General features: G+C 37.9%; 1 protein-coding gene, 1 long non-coding RNA gene and 1 other non-coding gene across 4 annotated transcripts in view; 1 reads left to right on the plus strand and 2 right to left on the minus strand.

The window, feature by feature from the left end:
• The window catches only part of LOC113891754, a 619,131-nt gene that overhangs the window by 199,885 nt on the left and 393,111 nt on the right, over positions 1 to 26,135 (minus strand). The gene's annotated exons all lie outside the window — the stretch shown is intronic.
• The window catches only part of LOC113891774, a 182,723-nt gene that overhangs the window by 151,289 nt on the left and 5,299 nt on the right, over positions 1 to 26,135 (plus strand). The gene's annotated exons all lie outside the window — the stretch shown is intronic.
• TRNAG-GCC lies at positions 15,819 to 15,889 on the minus strand. Its single transcript has one exon. It is a non-coding gene; the product is annotated as a tRNA-Gly (tRNA).

Genomic DNA, 26,135 nt, shown 5'->3' on the forward strand with positions numbered 1-26,135 from the left:
TTCCTATTTTTGTGCCACTATGGTACTATTTTGATTACTGTAGCTTTGTAGTATTGTCTGAAGTCAGGGAGCCTAACTCCTCTAGCTCCATTTTTCTTTATCAAGATTGTTTTGGCAATTCAGGGTTTTTTGTGTTTCCATTACAAATTTAAAATTTTTGTTGTTCTGCTTCTGTGGAATATGTCATTGGTAATTTGATAGGGATCGCATCGAATCTGTAGCTTGCCTTGGGTAGTATAAAATTTTGACAATATTGATTCTTCCAATTCAAAAATACTGCCTATCTCTTTGTCATTTTCAGTTTCTTTTATTTTTTCCAGTTTTTTGAGATATAATTAACAAATACGTACATATTTAAGATGTACAATGTGATGATTTAATATATGGACAAACTGGAAATGATTTCCACAATTAAGCTAATGAACTACTCTTAGCACACTCAAAGTGTAAAACACCATATTGTTAACTATAGTCACCATGCTGTACATTGGATTCCCAGAACTTGTTCATCATATAACTGAAAGTTTATACCCCTTGACCAATATTTTCCCATTTTTCCCATTCCTGGCCTCTGACAGCCATCCCTCCATTCTTTGTTTCTATGAGTTTGGCTTTTTTAGATTCCACATATAAGTTAGCACATGCAGTATATGTCTTTTTATTTCTCATTTAGTTTGCTTAGCATAATATCCTCCAGGTTTCTTCATGTTGTTGCAGATGACAGATTTCAGATGTTGCAGATTTCATATTTACTGGCAGTGTTACATACACCATCTCTTTTTTATCTGTTTATCCACTGGCAGACACTTAGGTTGTTTCTATATATTAACTATTGCACATATGTTGAAACAAATATGGGAATGCATATATCTCTTTCAGGTGCTGATTTCATTTCCTTTGTAGATATATACCCGGAAGTGAAATTGCTGGATCATATGGTTGTTCTATTTTTGATATTTTGAGGAATCTTTATACTGTTTTCCATAATGGCTAACCCATTTACTATTCTCATCAACTGTGTATAAGGATTCTCCTTTTTCCACATCCTTGCTAATACTTATTATTTTTTGTCTTTTTAAATTTTAGTTTTATTGGAGTATCAATGAATTACAGTGTTGTTAGTTTCTAGTGTATAGCAATGTGATTCAGTTATACAGATACATATCTTCATTCTTTTTTAGATTCTTTTCTCATATAGGTTATCACAGAATACTGAGTAGAGTTTCCTGTAATAAACAGTAAGTCCTTGTTGGTTATCTCTTTTATGTAGTAGTGTGTATATGTTTATCCCAAGTTCCTGAGTTATCCCTCCTCCTCAACGTTTCCACTTTGGTAAACATAAGTTTGTTTTCCACATCTGTAAGTCCTTCTGTTTTGTAAATAAGTTCATTTATACCTTTTTAAAAATTAGGTTCCACATATGAGTGATAGCATATAATATTTTTCTATCTGTGTCTAATTTTCTATCTGTGTCTAATTAGTGTGATAATCTTTCGGTCTATCCATGTTGCTGCAAATGACATTATTTCATTCTTTTTTATGGCTCATATTCCTTTGTATATACGTATTGCATTTCTTGCGTGGAGAATCCCAGGGATGGGGGAGCCTGGTGGCTGCCGTCTATGGGGTCACACAGAGTCGGACACGACTGAAGTCACTTAGCAGCAGCATTGCACCTTTATCCATTCCTCTGTCGATTGACATTTTAGGTTGCTTCCGTGTGTTGGCTGTTGTAAATGGTGCTATAATGAACACTGAGGTGTGTCTTTACAGATTATGGTTTTCTCCAGATATATGTCCAGGAGTGGGATTTCAGGATCATGTGCAAGCTCTATTTTTAGTTTTTTAATTAATATCCATACCATTCTCCATAGTGGTTGTACCAATTTACATTCCCAGCAACAGTGTAGGAGGGTTCCCTTTTCTCCAAATCCTCTCCAGCATTTATTGTTTGTATACTTTTAAAAAGAAGTATTTATTAGGGTATATTTGATTTACAGTGTGTTTCAGATGTACAGAAAGGGAATCAGTTATACATATGCCTATATCCACTCTGTTTTACATTTTTTTCCCACATCAGTTTTGCATAGTATTGAGGCACTTCCTGTGTTATACAGTAGGTCCTTATTAGTTATATATAGTTTTGTATATATTGTCAGTCCCAATCTGCATTTATCCCTCTCTACCCTGCCCTTGGCTTTCCCCCTTGGTAACCACAACTTGTTTTTTACATCTGTGACTCTATTTCTATTTTGTAAATAAGTTCTTTGTACCATTTTTTTAGATTCCACATGTAAGTGATATATTTGTCTTTCTCTGTCTGCCCAGGAATGGGATTCAAGGATCATGTAGTAGCTCTAGTTTTAGTTTTTAAAGGAACTTGCATACTGTTCTCCGTAATTGGCTGTACCAATTTGCATTCTCACCAACAGTGTGAGAGGGTTCCCTTTTCTCCATGTCCTCCTCTTTAATATTTATTGTTTGTAGGTTTTTCTGATGACAGCCATTCTAAGCAGTGTGAGGTGATATATCATTGTAGTTTTGATTTGCATTTCTCTAATAATCAGTGATGGTGAGCATCTTTGCATGTGCTCTTTTGGCCATCTGTATGTCCTCTTTGGAAAAATATCCATTTAGATCCTCTGTCCTTTGTTTTTTGATTGGAAAGTTTGTTTTTTTCATATTGAGTTGCATGAGCTGTTTGTATATTTTGGAGATTAATCACTGTTGATTAAAAAATTTTTTTCAAATGAAGTAATGATTTCCTTTGCTGGGCAGAAGCTTTTTCATTTAATTATGTTTGTTTATTTTATTTTTGTTTTTATTTTCATTATTGTAAGAGGTGGATCAAAATAGATATTGCTGCAATTTATACCGAAGGATGTTCTGCCTTTTTTCCCTATGTTTTATAGTGTTTGGCCTTATATTTAGGTCTTTGATACATTTCGAGTTTATCTTTGCATATGGTATTAGAGAATGTTGTGTTCTAATTTCATTCTTTCACATGTACTTGTCTGTTTTTCCCAGCACCACTTATTGCAAAGATTGTATTTTCTCCATTGTGTATTCTTCCCTCCTCTTTCATAGATTAGTTGATCATGTTGCTGTTTAGTTGCTAAGTTGTGTCTGACTCTTTGAGACCCCATGAACTGTAGCCCACTAGGCTCATCTGTCTATGGATTTCCCAGGCAACAGTACTGGAGTGGTTTGCCATTTCCTTCTCTGGAGGATCTTCCAAACTCAGAGATCGAACCCAAGTCTCTTGCATCTCCTGCACTGCAAGTGGATTCTTTAACACTGAGCCACCTGTGATATTGTCTTGAGAAACAAGTCTACTGGCCTAGTGTTCAACCAACATAATGCTACTGAAAAACCTGAAAGTCTTATTTAGCATTTCCATCTCAGACTAGATCAAAGAAATGGTTCTCTTTAAGCTACAATTTCATGATTGTATAGAAAAATCACTGATCCTTCAGACAGTAAATTCATACTATACTATTTTAAAGTGATTTTTACCTCTTTGTAAAGAAGGGGTCAAAATAATAATCAGGATTTTTAAAAATGAAAAATGAGATCACTCAAAGTTAATAAAATGAATCATGACCCAAACTCTATTTACTTTCAAAATACTTAATTCTACCCAGGCTGCTAGGATAAACAAATGAATGAAAAAATTAAAGCTTATATACAGGAAGTTATTTTTGCAACTACAGACATCAAAAAAACAAAATGAGCTTTAGATATGTAGTATTTCCCTAGAACATTTCTTGAAACTGTTTACCACAGTTACTACATATGCAAAGTAAGAATTGCAGGAAAAAACAACCTAAAAATTGGTATTAAATTTGTTTAATATCACATCTTTAAAAAAAATGTCAGCCGTACGGTTGAAGCTATAATACAAATGTTTAATTATTGGCACTATCCTAAAAAGCACAGTGGAGAACATCTGATTTAAATAAAATGAGGATGATATTTCACTGGGGAATATATCCAACAGATTTTTATCTCCCCACACCTATGTGTTTTATAGGCAAAATTTAAACAAACACAAATTTTTAAAAATAATGAAAGCCATATTTTGCTCAGGAATACTATTACACATATACCATATAGGTTATTTTATAGCAGATACTAGTCTGACAAATTTCAGATGGCAGAATGCTAAGCAGTAACTTTGGTATTGCCCAGCTAGTTGTTTCTCGTCACCCTGGAGAATCTGTCAGTGTATAATGTTGAGAACATCTTGTCACCACTACTTCTCTTCTCAGAGGTAACTCCACTGTGATAGAACATTTATATTCTTAAGATGCAAGGCCTAGCAAAAAGCCTCCCACTGGATATCACAATGTTCTGTTTGAAAAATTCTGTTTCATTGTCTTACAGTGCACAAATTTATTCCCAGGCTTTCTATCCTGTCCACTGATTGATATGTATTTCCGTTTTTGTGTCAATATTATACCTTTTTGATTATTGGAGTTTTGTAGTACAGTCTGAAGACAGGGAGTCTGATTCTTCCATCACTGTTTTTCTTAAGATTGCTTTGATTATTTGGGGTATTTTGTATTTCCACATAACTTTAAAAATGTATTGTTCCAGTTTGTTCTAGTGAAAAATGTCATTGGTAATTTGATAGGGGTTGCATTGAATCTGTAAATTTCCTTGGGTAGCATGGTCATTTTGACAATATTGATTCTTCCAATCCACTCCAAGAATATGGTGTATCTTTTCATCTGTTTGTATTATCTTCCATTTCTTTCATCAGTGTCATAGTTTTCAAAGTACAAGTCTTTTGCCTCCTTGGTGGCTTTACTCCTAGGTATTTTATTTTTTCTGATGCAATGGTAAATGGGATTGATTCCTTAATTTCTCTGATATTTCATTGTTAGGGTATAAAAGTTCAGTATTTCTGTATATTAATTTTGTATCCTGCAACTTTACCAAATTCATTGATGAGCTCTAGTAGTATTCTGGTAGCATCTTTAGGATTTTCTTTGTGTAGTAGCATATCATCTGCAAACAGAGACAGTTTTACTTCTTCCTTTCCAATTTGGATTCCTTTTATTTCCTTTTCTTCTCTGATTGTTGTGGCCAGGACTTCCAAAACTATGTTGAATAAAAGTGGCAGCAGTGGACATCTTTGGCTTGTTCCTGATCTTAGAGGGAGTGTGCATGCACGGTTAGTCGTGTCTGACTTTTTACAACCTGGGGACCTACCAGGCTCCTCTGTCCATGAAATTTTCCTGGTAAGAATACTGGTGTGGGCTGCCATTTCCTACTCCAGGGGAATCTTCCTGACCCAGGGATTGAAACCACATCTCTCTGTCTCCTGTACTGGCAGGCAGATTCTTTACCATAGAGCCACCGTGGAGATCCTGAGAGGGAATGCTTTGAGCTTTTCACTGTTGAGTATAATTTTAGCTGTAGGTTTACCATACATGTGTGGCCTTTATTATTTGGAGGTATGGTCCCTTTACACCCACTTTCTGGAGGGTTTTTATCATAAATGGATGTTGAATTTTGTCAAAAGTTCTGCACCTGTTGGAATGATCATATGGTTTTTATTCTTCAATTTGTTGATTCGTGTGTCATGCTGATTGATTTGTTGTGGATATTGACAAATCCTTGTATCCCTGAGATAAACCCCATTTGAACATGACGTTTGATCTTTTTAATGTCCTGTTGGATTCCATTTGCTAGTATTTTGTTGAAGACTTTTGTGTCTATGTTCACCTGTAATTTTCTTTCTTTGTGATATCTTTGGTTTTGATATCAGGTGATAGTAGCCTCATAAAATGAGTTTGGGAGCATTCCTTTCTCTGAAGCTTTTTGGAATAGTTTCAGAAGGATAGCTTTTAACTCTACTCTAAACGTTTGATAGAATTTGCCTGTTTAGCTATCTGGTCCTGGACTTTGTTTGTGAGAGTTTAAAATTACAGTTTCACTTTCAGTAATGGTAAGTGAAAGTGAAAGTTGCTCAGTCATGTCCAACTCTTTTCGACCCTATGGTCTGTAGCCTGCCAGGCTCCTCTGTCCATGGGATTCTCCAGGCAATCTTCCCAACCCAGGGATCAAACCCCCATCTCCTGCAGTGCAAGCAGATTCTTTACCATCTAAGCCACCAGGGAAGCCCCAAACCGAGTTTCTTCATCTTGTCCATTTCTTTCTGGTTCAGTCTTGGGAAATTGTACCTTTCTAAGAATTTGTCCATTTCTTCCATGTTTCCATTTTATTGGCATATAGTTGCTTGTATACTCTCTTATGATCCTCTGTGGTGTCTGCCTTCTCTTTTTTTTTAATTTCTAATTTTATTGATTTGAGCTGTCTCCCTTTTTTCCCTTGATGAGTCTGGCTAATTTTGTTTATCTTTTCAAAGAACCAGCTTTTATAATAGTTTAATTGATCTTTGCTATTATTTTCTTTATTTCATTTATTTCTGCTTTGATCTTTGTAATTTCTTCTAACTTTGGGTTTTGTTTTTCTTCCTTTTCTAGTTGTTTTTGGTGTAAGGTTAGGTTGTTTATTTGAAATTTTTCTTGTTTCCTGAGGTAAGATTATAAACTTCCCTCTTAGAACCTCTTTACTTCCTCCCATCTAGAACCTCTTTACTTCCTCCCATAGGTTTTGGATTGTTGTGTTTTCATTTGTCCCTATGTATTTTTTTTATTCCCTCTTTTATTTCTTCAGTGATCAATTGGTTTTTTAGTGGCATACTGTTTAGCCTCCATGTGTTTATGTTTAAAAAGTTTTTTCTTGTAGTTGTTTTCTAATTCCATTTCATTGTGGTCAGAAAACTTGCTTGATACAATTTCAGTTGTATTAAATTGACTGAGTTTCACTTCGTGGCCAATCCCTATGTGATCAGTCCTGGAGAGTGTTCCATTTGCACTTGAAAAGAATGAGTATTTTGCTGCTTTTGGATGGAATGCTCTATAAAAATCAATCCATCTAGTCTAATGCATCATTTAAAGCCTGTGTTTCCTTATTGATTTTCTGTCTGGATTATCTATCCATCTGGATTATTTGTCTGATGAAAGTGGGGTGTGACAGTCCCCATCTGTTTGTTTGTTAGTTCTTCTAGCTACATGCAGTTAAACATTTCTTGTATCTTCTTGGTCTGTGTCTCCATTGTTTTCCAAGATCTTGGATCATCTTTACTGTCATTACTCTGAATTCTTTTAGGGGTAGATTGCCTATCTCCATTTCACTTAGTTGTTCTGGGGTTTTATCTTGTTCCTTTGTCTGGAACATAGTCCTTTGCCATCTCATTTTGTCTGTTTGTGATTGTGGTTTCCATTCCACAGGTTGAAGGCTTGTATTCTTCTTGCTTCTGTTGTCTGACCCCTGGTGGATGAGGCTAGCCTAAGGGGATTGTGCAGGCTTCTTGATGGGAGGAACTGGTTCCTGCCCACTGGCATGTGGATCTGGGTCTTGTGTCTCTGGTGAGCAGGGCCATGTCAAGGTGTGTGATTTTGGTGTTTTCATGAACAGAGATGAGCTCATGTCATTTTTTCTCCACTCTCTTGTCTCAACCCTCAGATTCCGACTTCTGATTAAGTGAGGTTGTACCTGGCACCAGCACCATTTTATACTTCCCAACCCCTCCCACTAGGAGAGGCTTCTTTACCTACCAACTGCATTTCACCTCCCTTACATCACCAGGGTTGGGCAGCAAGACAAATCCTGCTGAAAGAGTTGACTTCTGCAGCTACCTTGCAAGAGTAGAGTTTTGAGATTTATCTGATCAGAGAGATTATCAGAAGATAGCAGCTTGAATGGATCTTGGATTTTGATGGAGTCAGAAACATGCTATAGTTCAATTCAGATATTTTAATTTGTACAACAAATAATTCTTTTACTTTAAAATTTCTGTAATATCAAAATAAAACATTAAACTATTGCATGCTGCAAAAGGAAAAGCAAAGAGGTCAGGTTTACATTGATTATCTTGGCTCTGTTTGTATAAATGTAACATTTGAACTAGAGAAATATTTTTTTGTGGGTACCCCCTATTCTTTCTCCAACTTGCCCACAAAAATACAATGAACTCTTGAGGTTGATTTTTTAGAGTTTCAGTCAGAAAGTCCATGATCTTAAATTAACCATTCAAGAAGTATTGTTTTCCCTGGCTACCTTCAGTGGAGCTGCCATATTAACTTTTCTTGAAGCAACATTAATTGCTCTCAGAACTCTTAAGTATCATTGACATTGATAAATCATCCTTAAAGAGACATGAACAAATAAATCAACTGCTCATCATCATATTCAGGAAGGATAAACATTTTTACAAGGAATAATGCATTAGGCAAACTAATATTTCTTGATAAGCCATAAATGGTATCCTATAAATTGAGTGACTAATGCATTGAAGAGGCAGCTTAATCATAGAAAAGCGTGGGACAAGGTACCCTGTAGAAAACATATTTATTTATTTTTATTGCAAAACAGAAACAGCTATTCAGCTGTTAGAGTTTAGTCTATTTGTTTCACAACTATACATTAATATTAATAAAACTTCCATTTTCTCTTGTGTTAATGTGATGAAATTATTACAACACCAAAGTGATATTTAGGTAATAAAATTTCTTCGATATTATGTAATATACTTTGTTGTTGTTCATTTGCTAAGTCATGTCTGTCTCTTTGCAACCCCATGGACTACAGCACATCAGGCTTTCCTGTCCTTCACTATCATCTGGAGTTTGCTCAAACCCATGTCCATTGAGTCTGTGATGGCATCCAACCATCTGATCCTCTGCTGCCTCCTTTTCCTCCTGCCCTCAGTCTTCCCCAGCATCATGGTCTTCTCCAGTGAGTCATCTCCTTGCATCAGGTGGCCAAAGTACTGGAGCTTCAGCTTTAGCATCAGTCCTTCCAATGATATCCTTCCAATGATTTAAGGTTGATAACCTTTAGGATTAACTGGTTTGATCTTGCAGTCCAAGGGATTTTCAAGGGTCTTCTCCAGCACTACAATTCAAAAGCATCAATTCTTCAACACTCAGCCTTCTTTATGGTTCAACTCGCACAGTTGTACATGACTACTGGAAAAACTATAGCTTTGACTAGACAGACGTTTGTCAGCAAAGTGATGTCTTGACTTTTTAATACACTGTCTAGGTTTGTCACAGCTTTCCTTCCAAGGAGTAAGCATCTTTTAATTTCATGTCTTCAGTTACTCTCTGCAGTAATTTTGGAGCCCAAGAAAATAAAATCTGTCAGTGTTTCTACTTTTTCCTCATCTATTTGCCATGAAGTGTTGGGACTGGATGCCATGATCTTAGTTTTCTGAATGTTGAGTTTTAAGCCAGCTTTTTCACTCTCCTCTTTCACCCTCATCAAGAGGCCCTCTTCACTTTCTGCCATTAGAGTAGTATCTCACATAACTGAGGTTGTTGTTATTTCTCCCAGCAGTCTTGATTCCAGTTTGTGATTCATCCAGCTCAACGTTTCACATGATGTACTCTGCACATAAGTTAAATAATCAGGGAGACAAATACAGCCTTCACATACTCCTTTCCTAATTTTGAACCAGTCTGTTATTCCTTGTTCAGTTCTAACTATTGTTTCTTGACCTATGTACAAGTTTCTCAGGAGACAGAAAAGGTGGTCTGGTATTCCCATCTCTTTAAGAATTTTCCAGTTTGTTGTGATCCACACAGAATTGATGCTTTTGAACTGTGGTGGTGGAGAAGACTCTTGAGAGTCCCTTGGACTGCAAGGAGATCCAGCCAGTCCATTCTGAAGGAGAGAGATCAGCCCTCGGATTTCTTTGGAAGGAATGATGCTAACGCTGAAACTCCAGTACTTTGGCCACCTCATGCGAAGAGTTGACTCATTGGAAAAGACTCTGATGCTGGGAGGGATTGGGGGCAGGAGGAGAAGGGGACGACAGAGGATGAGATGGCTGGATGGCATCACTGACTTGATGGACGTGAGTTTGAGTGAACTCCGGGAGATGATGACGGACAGGGAGGCCTGGTATGCTGCAATTCATGGGGTCGCAAAGAGTCGGACACAACTAAGCAACTGAACTGACTGAACTGAACACAATCAAAGGCTTTAGTGTAGTCAGTGAAGCAGTAGATGTTTTTCTGAAATCCTCTTGCTTTTTTCTGACCCAATGGATGTTGGCAATTTGATCTCTGGTTCCTCTGCCTTTTCTAAATACAGCTTGTACATCTGAAAGTTCTCAGTTCACATACTGCTGAAGCCTAGCTGAAGGATTTTGAGGATTACCTTATTAAGCAAGTGAAATGAGTGCAGTTGTGTGGTAGTTTGAACATTCCTTGACATTGCCTTTCTTTGGAATTGGAATGAAAACTGACCTTTTCTAGTCCTTTGGCCACTGCTGCATTTTCAAAGTTTGCTGACATATTGAGTGCAACACTTTAACAGCATCATCTTTAGGATTTTCAATAGCTTGGCTATACTTTGCTGTATAGAAAAATAGCTCTACAAATATATAGACAATGGCAATATTAGTTGTTTATTGTCTCCCTATGAATTTTCTAATACATCAATCTAAATAAAGTCTGCTGTATTTACTCTGTATTATCTTCTTTTATGGGGCTTCCCAAATGGCTCAGTGGGTAATGAATCTGTCTGCAATGCAGGAGACACACACGGGTTCAGTCCTTGAGTTAAGAAGATCCCCTGGAGAAGGAAATGGCAACCCACTCCATTATTCTTGCCTGGAAAATCCCATGGACAGAAGCAGCCTGGCAGGCTTTAGTCCAAGGAGTCACAAAGAGTCAGACATGATTTAATGACTAAGCACACACACATCTTCTTTTACAGAGTATGATTTCAACAAACCTTCCATTTTAAAAGAAAAACAGCTGGTAGTATTTTCTCTTAATTCTACCACTTTCTGTTTCAAAGTAAAAGAACATGATTCATCTTTTTTTTGGGAAAAGTAGCCACTATGAAGAGTATCTTTTTGTTTGTATTTGAGAAATGGGGTTATATTAATGGGAAGACAGATATTACTGATTGGAATAAGAGAAGTGGCATGAGTTAGTACTCCCTTCTCATTTGCCCTTTCTTTATCTGCCTCTGAGCACCAGCTTTACCTTTATCCTTTCATGGACAATCTCTGTGTTTGCAAACATCTATAGAGACATCTGAAAGAGATGGGAATACCAGACCACCTGATCTGCCTCTTGAGAAATCTGTATGCAGGTCAGGAAGCAACAGTTAGAACTGGACATGGAACAACAGACTGGTTACAAATAGAAAAAAGAGTACGTCGAGGCTGTATATTGTCACCCTGCTTATTTAACTTATATGCAGAGTACATCATGAGAAATGCTGGACTGGAAAAAGCACAAGCTGGAATCAAGATTGCCGGAAGAAATATCAATAACCTCACATATACAGATGACACCACCCTTATGGCAGAAAGTGAAGAGGAACTAAAAAGCCTCTTGATGAAAGTGAAAGAGGAGAGTAAAAAAGTTGGCTTAAAGCTCAACATTCAGAAAACAAAGACCATGGCATCTGGTCCCACCACTTCATGGGAAATAGATGGGGAAACAGTGGAAACAGTGTCAGACTTTATTTTTTGGGCTCCAAAATCACTGCAGATGGTGACTGCAGCCATGAAATTAAAAGACGTTTACTCCTTGGAAGGAAAGTTATGACCAACCTAGATAACATATTCAAAAGCAGAGACATTACTTTGCCAACAAAGGTTCATCTAGTCAAGGCTATGGTTTTTCCTGTGGTCATGTATGGATGTTAGAGTTGGACTGTGAAGAAGGCTGAGTGCTGAAGAATTGATGCTTTTGAACTGTGGTGTTGGAGAAGACTCTTGAGAGTCCCTTGGACTGCAAGGAGATCCAACCAGTCCATTCTGAAGGAGATCAGCCCTGGGATTTCTTTGGAAGGAATGATGCTAAAGCTGAGACTCCAGTACTTTGGCCACCTCATGCGAAGAGTTGACTCATTGGAAAAGACTCTGATGCTGGGAGGGATTGGGGGAGGAGGAGAAGAGGACGACAGAGGATGAGATGGCTGGATGGCATCACTGACTCGATGGACGTGAGTCTGGGTGAACTCCGGGAGTTGGTGATGGACAGGGAGGCCTGGCGTGCTGCAATTCATGGGGTTGCAAAGAGTCAGACATGACTGAGCGACTGAACTGAACTGAACTGAACTGATAGAGACATCAGCAAATCTCAGCAATGGTATGACACTACATGGTCCTTCATCCCTGAATGAAAATGCCACACTTTGCCAGGATTGCAAACCTTCTCACAAATATGTGCTACTTGAAAACCTTCCAATAAGTTTTACATTACCACTGGTATATAATAGACCTGCAGCAATTATTTGTGTATGCATTCTATGCTGTTATTGAATAATTATGATTCCATTTTCAAATTATGTTCTATAAACTCTCATTTTGAGAACTGTTAACAACAGTTTTAGCTAAATTTGTTTAGTACTTAGTATATGATTTCTATGCATTTTATCATCCAGTGCTTACAAGTCTTTGCATAATATTAGTTATTATTTCCATCTTATGGATAAGGGATGTGAGGATTAGATAAATGTCATCGGTAGGCAGTTGAGCTGGAATTTGAACTGGGCCCTTTGACTCCAGAGCTCAATAGTATAGCATAGCTGTTAGATGAAAAAGGATTTTGGGGTCAGTGGATTTGGAAATGCAGAATTAAACCACATTTTGAAAACTTATATCTTACAGAATTTCTCTGAGTATTTAATATGCTAGTGCAGATTGAATCTTTAAGAATAAAAATTATATGGACTCTAGTATGTGATATTCCTAAACTTACTAAACCCTACATATTGCTCAAGTGCTTAAGCCTGAAAACTCAGTTTTTGAGATGTCAATATTATTCAGAGCTATTTAGAAATTTAGTATAATTCCTATAAAAATTCCAAGTTCATTTTTTTTTTCCAGAAATGGAAAAGCCAACCCTCAAATTCATATGGAATTGTAAAGGACCCATAATAGCTAGAGTAATCTCGAAGAACAAAAACAAAGTTGGAGGACTTCCATTTATTTTGAAAACTTAGTACAAAACTGCAAAAATAAAACAGTGTGATACATTCAGTTCAGTCGCTCAGTCATGTCCGACTCTTTGCGACCCCATGAATTGCAGCACACCAGGCCTCCCTGTCCATCACCAACTCCCGGAGTTCACTTAGACTCAGGTCCATCGAGTCGGTGATGCCATCCAGCCATCTCATCCTCTGTCGTCCCCTTCTCCTCCTGCCCCCAATCCCTCCCAGCATCAGTCTTTTCCAATCTTCTCGTGAGGTGGCCAAAGTACTGGAGTCTCAGCTTTAGCATCATTTCTTCCAAAGAATACCCAGGGCTGATGTCCTTCAGAATGGACTGGTTGGATCTCCTTGCAGTCCAAGGGACTCTCAAGAGGCTTCTCCAACACCACAGTTCAAAAGCATCAATTCTTCAGCGCTCAGCCTTCTTCACAGTCCAACTTTCACATCCATACATGACTACTGGAAAAACCACAACCTTGACTAGACGAACCTTTGTTGGCAAAGTAATGTCTCTGCTTTTGAATATGCTATCTAGGTTGGTCATAACTTTCCCTCCAAGGAGTAAGCATCTTTTAATTTCATTGCTGCAATCACCATCTGCAGTGATTTTGGAGCCCAAAAAATAAAGTCTGACACTGTTTCCACTGTTTCCCCATCTATTTCCCATGAAGTGATGAGACCAGATGCCATGATCTTTGTTTTCTGAGTTGAGCTTTAAGCCAACCTTTTCACTGTCCTCTTTCACTTTCATCAAGAGGCTTTTTAGTTCCTCTTCACTTTCTGCCATAAGGGTGATGTTATCTGCATATCTGAGGTTATTGATATTTCTCCCAGCAATCTTGATTCCAGCTTGTGCTTCTTCCAGCCCAGCATTCCTCATGATGTACTTTGCATATAAGTTAAATGGAACCAGTCTGTTGTTCCATGTCCACTTTTAACTGTTGCTTCCTGACCTGGATATAGGTTTCTCAAGAGGCAGGTCAGGTGGTCTGGTATTCCCATCTCTTGAAGAATTTTCCACAGTTTATTGTGATCCACACAGTCAAAGGCTTTGGCATAGTCAATAAAGCAGAAATAGATGTTTTTCTGGAACTCTCTTCCTTATTCCATGATCCATTAGGATAGATATATAAGCATATAGAATAGGATTGACAGTCCAGAAGTAAACATCTGTGGTCAGTTGATTTTTGACAAGTGTGCTAGGTCCATTCAGAGGAGAAAGAATAGTTTCCTCAAGATAATGAGCCAACTAGATTTCCCTATGCAAAACAATGAAGTTGGATTCCTACCTCATACTATATATAAAAATTAACTCAAAGTGGATCAGCGACACAGAACACACAAGCAACAAAAGAAAAAAATAGATAAATTTGACTTCATTAAAATGAAAAAGTTTTTTGAATCAAAAGATATTATTTTAAAAAAGCAGCCTACAGAATGGGAAATGTTATTTACAGTCATTTATCTGGTAACGTTTAATATCCAGAAAATATGAAGAACTCCTAAAATGCAATAATAAAAAGACAACCCAATTAAAAAATAGGCAAAGAAATTAAATAGGCATTTCTCTGAAGAAGATATACAAATTATCAACAAGCTCATAAAGGAAGCTTAACATTATCAGCCAATAGGCAAGTGCAAATAAAAACCACAAGAAGATACCATTTCACACCTACTAGGATGGATATAATAAATTAACAAAAACAAAATAATAATTACTGCTGAGAATGTGGAGAAATTTGAACTCTTATACATTGCTAGTGGGAACATATAGTGGCTATGTAAGCTAGTTTGGAGGCTCCTTTAAAAGCTAAAAATAGAATAACTACGTGACCCAGCAATTAAACTCCTGGATATCTAGGTATATACCCCCAAATAATTGAAAACAGGAATTCAAACAGATACTTGTACAGACTGTAGAATTATTCACATTAGCCAAAAGGTTGAAACAACCCAAATAAATAAATAAATTGTGGTATATAAATACAATATTATTTAGCCATAACAAGATTGAAATTCTGATACATGCTACAACAATGATGAACCTTGAGAACAAGTGAAATATACCAGACATAAAAGGACAAATACCGTAGGATTCCACCTACATGAAATATCTAGAACAGACAAATTGACAGAGACAAAAAGTAGAACAGAAGTTATCAGTGGCTGGGTGGAAGAAGAATGGGGAGTTACTGCTTAAAATGAGTACAGGGTTTCTATTTGGGTGATGAAAAAGTTTTATAAATTCATAGTGGTGCTGGCCACACAACTTTGTGAATGTAATTAAAACCAATGCATTGTACATTAAAAAATTTAATGTTACATAGATTTTACCACAATAAAAATGTAACCCCAAATTGGGGCAGCATTATTTAGGGAAGCTAAAGGAGCAGGTAAATATCAGAAAAATTAAGCTGTATTTTGGAATTCTTTAATGGAAAAATCTGAATAAATCAGTCCAAAAAAAATCCATGAGTACAGACCATTCAGATGTGAAACACTAGTTTTGGGTTCCTGCTTTTCTCTTTTTCCTCAGTCTGAGCATATCTACATTCTTCATGCTGTGCTTAGTCGCTCAGTCATGTCTGGCTTTTTGGGACTCCATGTACTATAGCCTGACAGGCTCCTCAGTTCATGGGGATTCTTCAGGCAAGATTACTGGAGTGGGTTGCCATGCCTTCCTCCAGGGGATCTTCCCAACCCAGGGATTGAACCCAGGTCTCCCACTTTGCAGGCAATTCTTTACCATCGGAGCGAGCATGGAAACCCAGTAGCAGTGCTCTTGCATTGGCTGGGAATTGAACCCAGGCCTCCCGAGTGGCAGGTGAGAATTCTACCACTGAACCACCAATGCTTACACCTACATTCTTTAGGTTGTTAAGTAATCTGGACATCAGCTTCAAAGACATAGGAGGCACTCTGGCCAGTTGTGCTTGACAATCCATTACTTCATTAGTAGGATTTATTGGACAGGTTCCATTGGTTTTTTGATTGCAAAATTAAAAAGAAAACTGAGAAACTTTTGGATGGATTTCCCACAAGAATTCTCTGTTCCTCAGAACAGACTGTGATATAGGAGACCTGGTTATCTGGAATCTGGGAGTTGGAATAAAGGGCCTTTGGGGCCAAGACAGGCTCCAGGTGATGGTAGTATGTGAGCTCTGTAGGAGAGAGCTGGAATAATGGAATCAGAGCCAGTTACTGGGTATCTGAGCAGCTGGACACTTGCTGGGGAGGCAGGTGATAAGAATAGAGCTAATGTTGATCCTGAGTCAATCTTTTGTTATTTGTCTGAAATCTTTCTTAAGTGAAATGGATTTACGAGTAATAAATAATTCATACTTCCTGCTTGGAGGTGAATATACATATGGCTGAAACTACAGGTAGGGGCAAGGAGACAGCCTGGGTTAAAGAAAAATGGTTCAGGAAGAACTATAAGTGCTCTAATGTATATGAAAACATACTGTCAGTGATGAAGTGCTAATCAAGTGTTAGTTATCTGGTTACTCACAGATGCAGAATTTAAGAGCTATTCCTTAGTAGAAGGATCTGGTCATCTTTGGAGTCCTGATAGTAAAACAAAGATGAAAATATCCTCATCTAATAATATATCACTGCAACCTACTGAAAATTAGGGTCTTAAGTGAAAGAAATGAAGGTTTAAATGGTCATGTTTTTAATCTAGGGGGAAAAATAAAAAATTTTTCCTGAGTATAATAACAAGTTTTAAATTTCAAAATATGATTTTTAGAAGTAGTCTTAGGAAAAAAAACCTCCCTACAAAATAAAGATGTTCTGTATAGCATAACCTGGGTTTCCCTGGTGGCTTAGATGGTAAAGAATCTGCCTGCCATGCTGAAGACCCAGGTTTGATCCCTGGGTTGGGAAGATCTCCTGGAGAAGGGAATGGCAACCCCCTTCAGTGTTCTTGCCAGGAGAATCCCCATGGACAGAGGAACCTGGTGGGCTACAGTCCCTGGTGTTGCAAAGAGTCAGACACAACTGAACGACTAATGCACACACACATACATAGCATAACCCAAACTAGATTTGGAGCTGTCCTAGTAAAGATATTTATTTGGAGCAACTGTTCCTTGCCTTAGTAGCCAAGAGCTAATATTGGGAGTATGCTATGTACTATGTATGTATGTAGTATGTACTAGCATACTATGTATGCTAGAAACTGTTCCAGCTACTTTAAATGTGTCCAGTTATTTAACACTTGTAACTTTCTCTCAGCTAGTTACTACTCTCATGCCCATCCTAGAAATAAAGAAAAAGGAGAGCTCAAGTAACTTGCCCAAGAGCCTACAGCAAGTCAGAGTTTGAACGCTGGCAGTCTGACTCCAGAGTCCATACTCCTAACCATTATCCCCTCTTTCCCAACTGCTTTTTACAACTCCTAACTGCATTATCCCCTTTTTGACAACTGAAAACAAAGGCCTCTGTTGATGGAGAGGAGTGGTGCCAAATCAGTACTTCCAAAGAATGATCCAAAAGACATTCGTCCCTCAGTATGTACTAAGTCACTTCAGTCATGTCCAACCCTTTGTGACCCCATGGACTGTAGCCCACCAGGCTTCTCTAGCCATGGGATTCTCCAGGCAAGAATACTGGAATGGGGTTGCCATTCCCTTATGAGGGGATCTTCCCAACCCAGGGATTGAACCCATCTCGCTTACATTCCTGCATTGGCAGGTGGGTTCTTTACCACTAGCGCCACCATATGCTTCATGGCAAAATAAAAGGGTGCACTGGTGAAACACTCAATATTGTATATCCCTCTTCCCATCTCAGATCCATAGTAAGTACTAGTAGTAAAGGTTTTGCTAAATTTTACTGTAAATCTTTTCATGATTTGTTTCACCCAGCACAAAATCTTCATTTATAGAATATCTATTCCTGTATCTCAGAAGAGGTACTGTGTACACTACACCTGAGAAATTTGCATTAAAATGCTTTAATAACTGGCCATATTACAAAATAGCTGTCGCTAACTGTTTTTGACAACTCTTATGTCTTTAGTTGTGGAGAAGGCGATGGCATTAGTTAGCAGGGCAAACCGACTATTTGGATTTAGTGAAACGGGCCTTTAAGTAAAAGATCAGGGAAATATTTTCCATATTAAAATATTCTTTTTTCCAGGTTATAGAGATCTTTTTTTCCTATGTTTTTTGCTTTTATTTTGCTTTTGCTATATTCTTCTAGTCCTGTGCTGGTCTAAATTGGCTTTAGTCACTATCTTATTTCAGAATTTCTTTTACTATCTATAGATTTTTAGACTCTAATGGAATCTCTCAAAATTTACTTAAAGATTCAAGTCTTGTTATCAATTGATTTTCATGAAAGTTTGTTCTTAATACAGGAAATATGAGCAATGACTTGTCTTTAAATACGTTTTATGTCTGTATTGCTGACATGGTATCTTAATGAGAGGTGAGAGGTGGTTAGAGTCTCCCTTTTCGGCTAAAAGAGGCATGTCTGAATTGGCCGATCAATTGAAAATGGATTTCTGCAAATGGCGAGAAATATAAGCACTATGAAACATTTCATCCTTCTGTCCTGACCCTTCCCCCACCTGCACCCACTATCCCCTAATATTACTCTGACCAATTTGTCAGGATCTGGTCTTTTAAAACCACTTTATTCTGCATCTACAGTCTTTACATTGCTTTCTATATGATTGAAATTACTATTAGGTAGCACATGATAGTTTCCATTTTATTATGTGATAGTACTCTCTCTCCACTAATGTTCTGATAGCTTAGAATAGTTCTCTATTTTTGAGCCTGACCATTTCTCATAATTTAGTTACTAGCTCTTGTTTCTTTCTATATCCTTTGCTGCTGCTGCTAAGTCGCTTCAGTCGTGTCCGACCCTGTGCGACCCCATAGATGGCAGCCCACCAGGCTCCCCCATCCCTGAGATTCTCCAGGCAAGAATACTGGAGTGGGTTGCCATTTCCTTCTCCAATGCATGAAAGTGAAAAGTGAAAGTGAAGTCGCTCAGTCGTGTCTAACTCTTAGTGACCCCATGGACTGCAGCCTACCAGGCTCCTCTGTCCATGGGATTTTCCAGGCAAGAGTACTGGAGGGGTGCCATTGCCTTCTATATCCTTTGGCCATTCATATATATTTTTGCATGTCATTTATAAAATACTATTTTTTAAATCCATTGAAGACAGACTGTGTTTGTATCTTGGTCCCACAATTCACGATGTGTCTTTAGCAATTTATTTAAACTTATATAAGCATCTTATATAAAGCAACTTATATAAAGCATCTCTGGCTTCCCTTCTGTGAAGTGAGATTAATATCATATACTTTCCAGGGTTCTTATAAACATTAAAGTTAATATATGTAACATGTAATATATTAATCACATACAACAAATGTAAAGTGTCCGGCTGTGGCAGATTATAACATATGGGTTCACCATCCATTTCATTTTCTTTGGCATGGAGCTAAACTTTATTTCTCAGCTCCTCAAGACCTAGGTAAAGTAGTGTGATTAAATCTCACCAGTGGGATGTAAAGGGAAGTGTTATGTCATTTACAGGTTGAGGAAGGAAGGAATCCTTTCTACTCCACCATCACTACTAGAGAGACTCGGAGATTGCAGAGTTGCAGAATGGAAGGAAAGTGTTTTCTTAGAGGAAAACTGCAAAGAAGAGGAAAACTGTAAAGAAGAGCCACCTGACCCATATCAGATTCTCCTGATATCTAGCAGATATTTTTAAGAACTTGGATTTGGGGGTTTACTGATTGTAGCAGCTACAGTTATTTACCTTTCCTTATGTATGCAGATGGGAAAAAAGGAATAGAAGCTATGACCATTATTATTGTTGTTCACCATCAAAAGGAATGGCCAGCGGTAGCCTTAGACTTCGGTGGTACTTAATATTCATTGGCCAGATAGACTGAAACAATTTCCTTCTGACTCTGAAAACTTCTCTCTAACCTTACTTAAAAAAATGTATATTCTCAGGAGGCTGTTTTCACAAGAAGTTTGAAGAAGTATAGTATTTTATATTTATTTATTTAAGGTCTCCACTTAACCTGAACTTCTTAATGCCACTATTTCTTATTTATCTGAATGAATGATTGATTTCACAAAAAGGAAATTAGTACAATATGTTGATGGAAGGTATTGATTAGTAAAGTTTGGTCTGTAGTTGTAAATCTTTTGGACATAGTTTTGTGTATTTGTAGGCTAAGAAAAAGCAAAAGAGTTCCAGAAAAACATCTACTTCTGCTTAATTGACTATGCCAAAGCCTTTGACTACGTGGATCACAACAAACTGTGGAAAATTCTTTAAGAGATGGGAATACCAGACTACCTGACCTGCCTCTTAAGAATCTGTATTCAGGTCAAGAAGCAACAGTTAGAACTGGACATGGAACAACAAACTTGTTCCATATTAGGAAAGGAGTACATCAAGGGTGTATATTGTTACCCCGCTTATTTAACTTACATACTTAGTACATCATGAGAAACGCTGGGCTGGATAAAGCACAAGCTGGAATCAAGATTGCAGGGAGACATACCAATAACCTCAGCTATGTCAATGACACCACCCTTATGACAGAAAGCGAAGAACTAAAGAGCCTGTTGATAAAAGTGAAAGAGGAGGGTGAAAAAGTTGGCTTAAAACTCAACATTTGGAAAACTAAGATCATGGCATCTGGTCCCATCACTTTATGGCAAATAGATGGGGAAACAGTGACAGACTATTTTTTTGGGCTCCCAAATCACTGCAGATGGTGACTGCAGCCATGAAATTAAGATGCTTGCTCCTTGGAAGAAAAGTTACGACCAACCTAGACAGCTTATTAAAAAGCAGAGACATTACGTTGCTAACAAAGGTCCGTCTAGTCAAAGCTATGGTCTTTCCAGTAGTCATGTATGGATGTGAGAGTTGGACTATAAAGAAAGCTAAGTGCAAAAGAATTGATGCTTTTGAACTGTGGTCTTGGAGAAGACTCTTGAGAGCCCCTTGGACTGCAAGGAGATCCAACCAGTCTATCCTAAAGGAAAGCAGTCCTGAATATTCAATGGAAGGACTGATGTTGAAGCTCCAATCCTTTGGCCACCTGATGCGAAGAACTGACTCATTTGAAAAGATCCTGATGCTGGGAAAGGGTGAAGGTAGGTGAGAAGGGGACGACAGAGGATGAGATGGTTGGATGGCATCATTGACTCAATGGACATGAGTTTGAGTAAACTCCAGGAGTTGGTGATGGACAGGGAGGCCTGGCATGCTGCAGTCCATGGGGTTGCAAAGAGTCAGACACGACTGAGCAACTGAACTGACTGATAGGGACATTTTCACAATGATTAGCAATAAAATGTCTAAAATAACACTAAGTAGAACAACTTAACCTCATTAACACCCTCCATCCCTCATATAGTCCATGTATATATTTCTGGGAATGAGAAACAATTCGTGTTCTGATATTAACTGTTTTTTTAAACATTTTACTCTAGAATCCTTTCAGTGTCCAGCATTTTGGGAATCTGACACTACCCAGCTGAGGTGAATGGCAGAGGGCAGAGGAAAGTGCTAGAAAGTCTCATCTTGGTTGAATTAATTGATTTTTTCACAGTGAGCTCTGGGGGATTCTCCTACTTTCCTTTCAACCTCACATCCCTTCCTTTCTCCTCTGTTCTTCCTGTTCCTTTTCCCCAGATTTTTCACAAAGGAAAAACAGTTAAAGGGCCCTGCTGTATAATTAGATGTCAAAAGACTGAAATCTTTATTGTTCCTTTCCCTGGATTTCTTCAAGGGCGGTCATGACTAATTAACTATGAACTTGGGAGTGAGGAGGACATCTATCAGAAATGAGGTATATATGGCTTTCATGCAAACACAAAAAGGCACATGAACTGTAATTTTAAACACTAAACACAGCTAACAAGCACAGCTAGTAAACAGATAATTGTATTTTCATATTAATATCTCATTCAGCCCTCATTGCAGCATTCTCCATGAAATGCCTAAAAAATAATCTTTCTTTTATTAAAGAAAATACAAGGTCAGAGCTGTTGTAAAATTGTAAGAGCCAATAGAGCCAGTGTGTGCTGCTAAAACCTATCCCCTGACCCTACCTGCTAATATTCACATGGACCCAAAATAATGGAGAATCTACTGTGGCCAAGTGCCACTTTAACTGCCGTGTGCCCTTTGCCAAGGCACTGAATCCTCCTGTATGTTACTTCCCTCATCTTTAAAGTGGGGATAATAATACTAACTTTATGGGGTTGCAAGAGATTAAATGAGTTATCCTAAATAGATGCCTGAGAATGGTGTCTGGCATGTAGCATATGTTCAGTAATCATAAGCTACTATAATATAATGTGGCAATTAGTAGTAGTATTCCTAATTAGTAAGTGGAAGAATTTAGTTTCTACAACTGTCTCAGATTTCTTCACTATTCCCCAAAAGTCACCTAGATGTCATATGGCATCACAGGAGCACACAACTGAATAAAATTAGTATTATATAAATATAATTTAGCACTAAAATGCTAAGCAGCTACTTTAAAATTATGAGCATACACTAAAATACATGGTATTTTCCCTCACTTTTAAAAAAACTAATACACTGTAATAAAATTCACCCTCAAGTGTATAGTTCTGAGCTCTATCAAATACATAGAGTTGTATAACTACTGTATAGGACAGCTCTTAGAGTTTATTTACATGAATATTTAGAAAGAATTTTTCTAAAATTAGAAGCCAATGTAAGTACATCTCCTTGATTCAGGGACTTCAAATACACTTGAAAGTTGGCTAATAATTCTCTTTCATTTACTAATTGACTCAAGAAGTATGTACTGAGTTTTTTCTACATGTATAGCATTGTTATCATTTATAAAGAGAGGAAGAAGTATCCCCAAGTTTACTGCCTTCAAAAGAACAAATGTAATACTTTTGTTTTATACTTCTACCTAATAGATCAGGAGAGGGAAATAATAGGCCCTTTTGTAAATTTAAAGAGTGCATGAAAAGAAGGATGACAAAGTGTCATTTCTTCTCTTAATTAGCGTGTATTAAAACAATTATATCCTCTCACCCTATAACGCCTACAACTCAGTTTAATTTCTCAAATATTTGAGCACGTCACTGGGTCGATACAGTCCTTGTCCTCAAGCAGTTTGTAGCATTGTAGAACAGGTAAGTGTAATAAATGGCAGAAAATGATCAAAGATACAAAATGAAATATATTCAGGAAGAGTTAGGGAATGTTGAGATGGGGGAGTCAATAAAGACTTTATCAAAGGCATAGCTTTCAAACAGTCTTGAAAAGGTGAAAAAGCTATTGGTGGAGGGAGGACAAATTTAGTACACTATAAAGCTGCTGCACTGTCCAATACAGTAGTCACTAGCTATATGTGGCTGTTTAAATTCCAATGAAAATAAAATAATTTAAAATTTTAATTCTTCCTCAGTCCAACTAATCACATTTTGAATGTTTAATGGCCACATGTGGCTAGTGGCTACCATACTGAACAAGATAGAGTACAACATATCCATCATAATGGAAAGTTCTATTGGATAGTGTTTCTATAGAAGGAACAGCAATGAAAGATTAGGAAGTGGGAATAATGAATTACCCAAATCTCTGTTCAAGTCCTTGGACAAAATACCAGAAATAATGGTACATCCATGTATTTCCTCCCCAAATATAAATTGGAAATATGTGCCTATGTAAAGCTCAATGATTTAGTTGTTTTATTGGCTGCTCTGGTTCAATTGTCATGCTGAGTTCATACTATAAATCAATAATGAAGACATAAAACCTAACAGGCCTATCTAATTGCTCTATCTATCTGAGTATGCAGATCATAGTGGCTGAAAGCCAGGCTCGGGTCTAGCCAAGTGTGTTGCCGCTGTTTCTTCTGGCAGGGACCTGTTAGCTGAGTGGGTCCAAGCTGAATGGCTTGGGCCTGGCACTTTTGCAGTTCCCTAAGAACATGCTCACTATTGCCATTTGCTTCTTTAGAAATAGTGCTAGTACCCATGGCAAAACCTAAAGGCAGGTAGAAGTTTGAGGAAACTATAATCAGAGAAACAAGTCCTGCTGTATGCGATGGATGAATTGAGCCATGTGTGGCCTTAGTCACTGATAAATTTCTGAAGGTAAAGACTTCAGCCTTTTGGTAAGAATTGCTGTCCACACTGTCAGAAGGGTGGTTCAGCCAAACAACCGGGTGATGTTTTTACAGAGCCAGCCAGGGCATCATTTGAGATCCAAATGGACAGAGGTATGTAGGACAACAGACTGGTTCCAAATAGGAAAAGGAGTACGTCAAGGCTGTATATTGTCACCCTGTTTATTTAACTTATATGCAGAGTACATCATGAGAAACGCTGGACTGGAAGAAACACAAGCTGGAATCAAGATTGCTGGGAGAAATACCAATAACCTCAGATATGCAGATGACACCACCCTTATGGCAGAAAGTGAAGAGGAACTAAAAAGCCTCTTGATGAAAGTAAAAGAGGAGAATGAAAAAGTTGGCTTAAAGCTCAACATTCAGAAAACGAAGATCATGGCATCCGGTCCCATCACTTCATGGGAAATAGATGGGGAAACAGTGTCAGACTATTTTTCTGGGCTCCAAAATCATTGCAGATAGTGACTGCAGCCATGAAATTAAAATACACTTACTCCTTGGAGGGAAAGTTATGACCAACCTAGATAGCATATTCAAAAGCAGAGACATTACTTTGCCAACAAAGGTTCATCTAGTCAAGGCTATGGTTTTTCCTGTGGTCATGTATGGATGTTAGAGTTGGACTGTGAAGAAGGCTGAGCACCGAAGAATTGATGCTTTTGAACTGTGGTGTTGGAGAAGCCTCTTGAGAGTCCCTTGGACTGCAAGGCGATCCAACCAGTCCATTCTGAAGGAGATCAGCCCTGGGATTTCTTTGGAAGGAATGATGCTAAAGCTGAAACTCCAGTACTTTGGCCACCTCATGCAAAGAGTTGACTCATTGGAAAAGACTGATGCTGGGAGGGATTGAGGGCAAGAGGAGAAGGGGACAACAGAGGATGAGATGGCTGGATGGCATCACTGACTCGATGGACATGAGTCTGAGTGAACTCCGGGAGTTGGTGATGGACAGGAAGGCCTGGCGTGCTGCGATTCATGGGGTCGCAAAGAGTTGGACACGACTGAGCGACTGATCTGATGTGATCTTATCTGATGTAGGACAGAAATACCATGTATCAAAGTTTTCTAAATCTGAGTCTAAATGTGTCTTCATTAGTTTAAAAAAAAAAAAAAACGTAGAAAATCAACCACCTGGAGAAATTAAAGGCAGCCCCGAATATACTGAATCCATACTTTTTTGGTTATTTGGTGCCTCTTGTTTTTAGATCCAATAAGTGCTTACAACGTGACTTTGATTCCTTTAAATATTGTTCAACAATAATTGACTTTAATTTGCATATTTTGGGGAGGGTTGGAATATTTTAGACACCATCATTAGGCATTTTATTTATACAAGCTCATTGGGCAACAGATTATTGTCTGCTCTTAAAAGGGCTTAAGAGTACCAGAAAAAGGCAGGGGGGAAACATACTGATTTTAAATAACTATGCATGCTTAGTCACATCTGACTCTTCTCCACCCCATGGACTGCAGCCCTCCAGGCTCCTCTGTCCATGGGATTTCCCAGGTAAGAATACTAGAGTAGGCTACCACTTCCTACTCCAGGTGATCTTCCTGATTCAGGGATCAAACCCGTGTCTCTTGCATCTCCTGCGTTTGCAGGCGGATTCCTTAGCACTGCATCACCTGGGAAGCCCAATTACTTTTCAAAAGTAAGATATACTGTATGCATACTACACATCCTATATGCACTTACTTTTTTTCTTAGAAGTAGTGTATAGAACCATTTTCTTCCCACCCAAATACTTACATTTGGAGGAGTCTCTAAATGTCTTTATAGTTCTTATGCGTGAAGAAAGCAGTTGCTATGCCATGAAAAGTATTTTTATAACCCTATTTACATATAAACATCTATTTTCAATGTACTGTTAACTAACAGTGTCAAGGGCAAATAGAAAAGTTAAATCTGCATACCAAGAA

This window comes from Bos indicus x Bos taurus, chromosome 1, assembly GCF_003369695.1.
Source record: "Bos indicus x Bos taurus breed Angus x Brahman F1 hybrid chromosome 1, Bos_hybrid_MaternalHap_v2.0, whole genome shotgun sequence".
In the NCBI taxonomy this organism is placed as follows: Eukaryota; Metazoa; Chordata; class Mammalia; order Artiodactyla; family Bovidae; genus Bos; species Bos indicus x Bos taurus.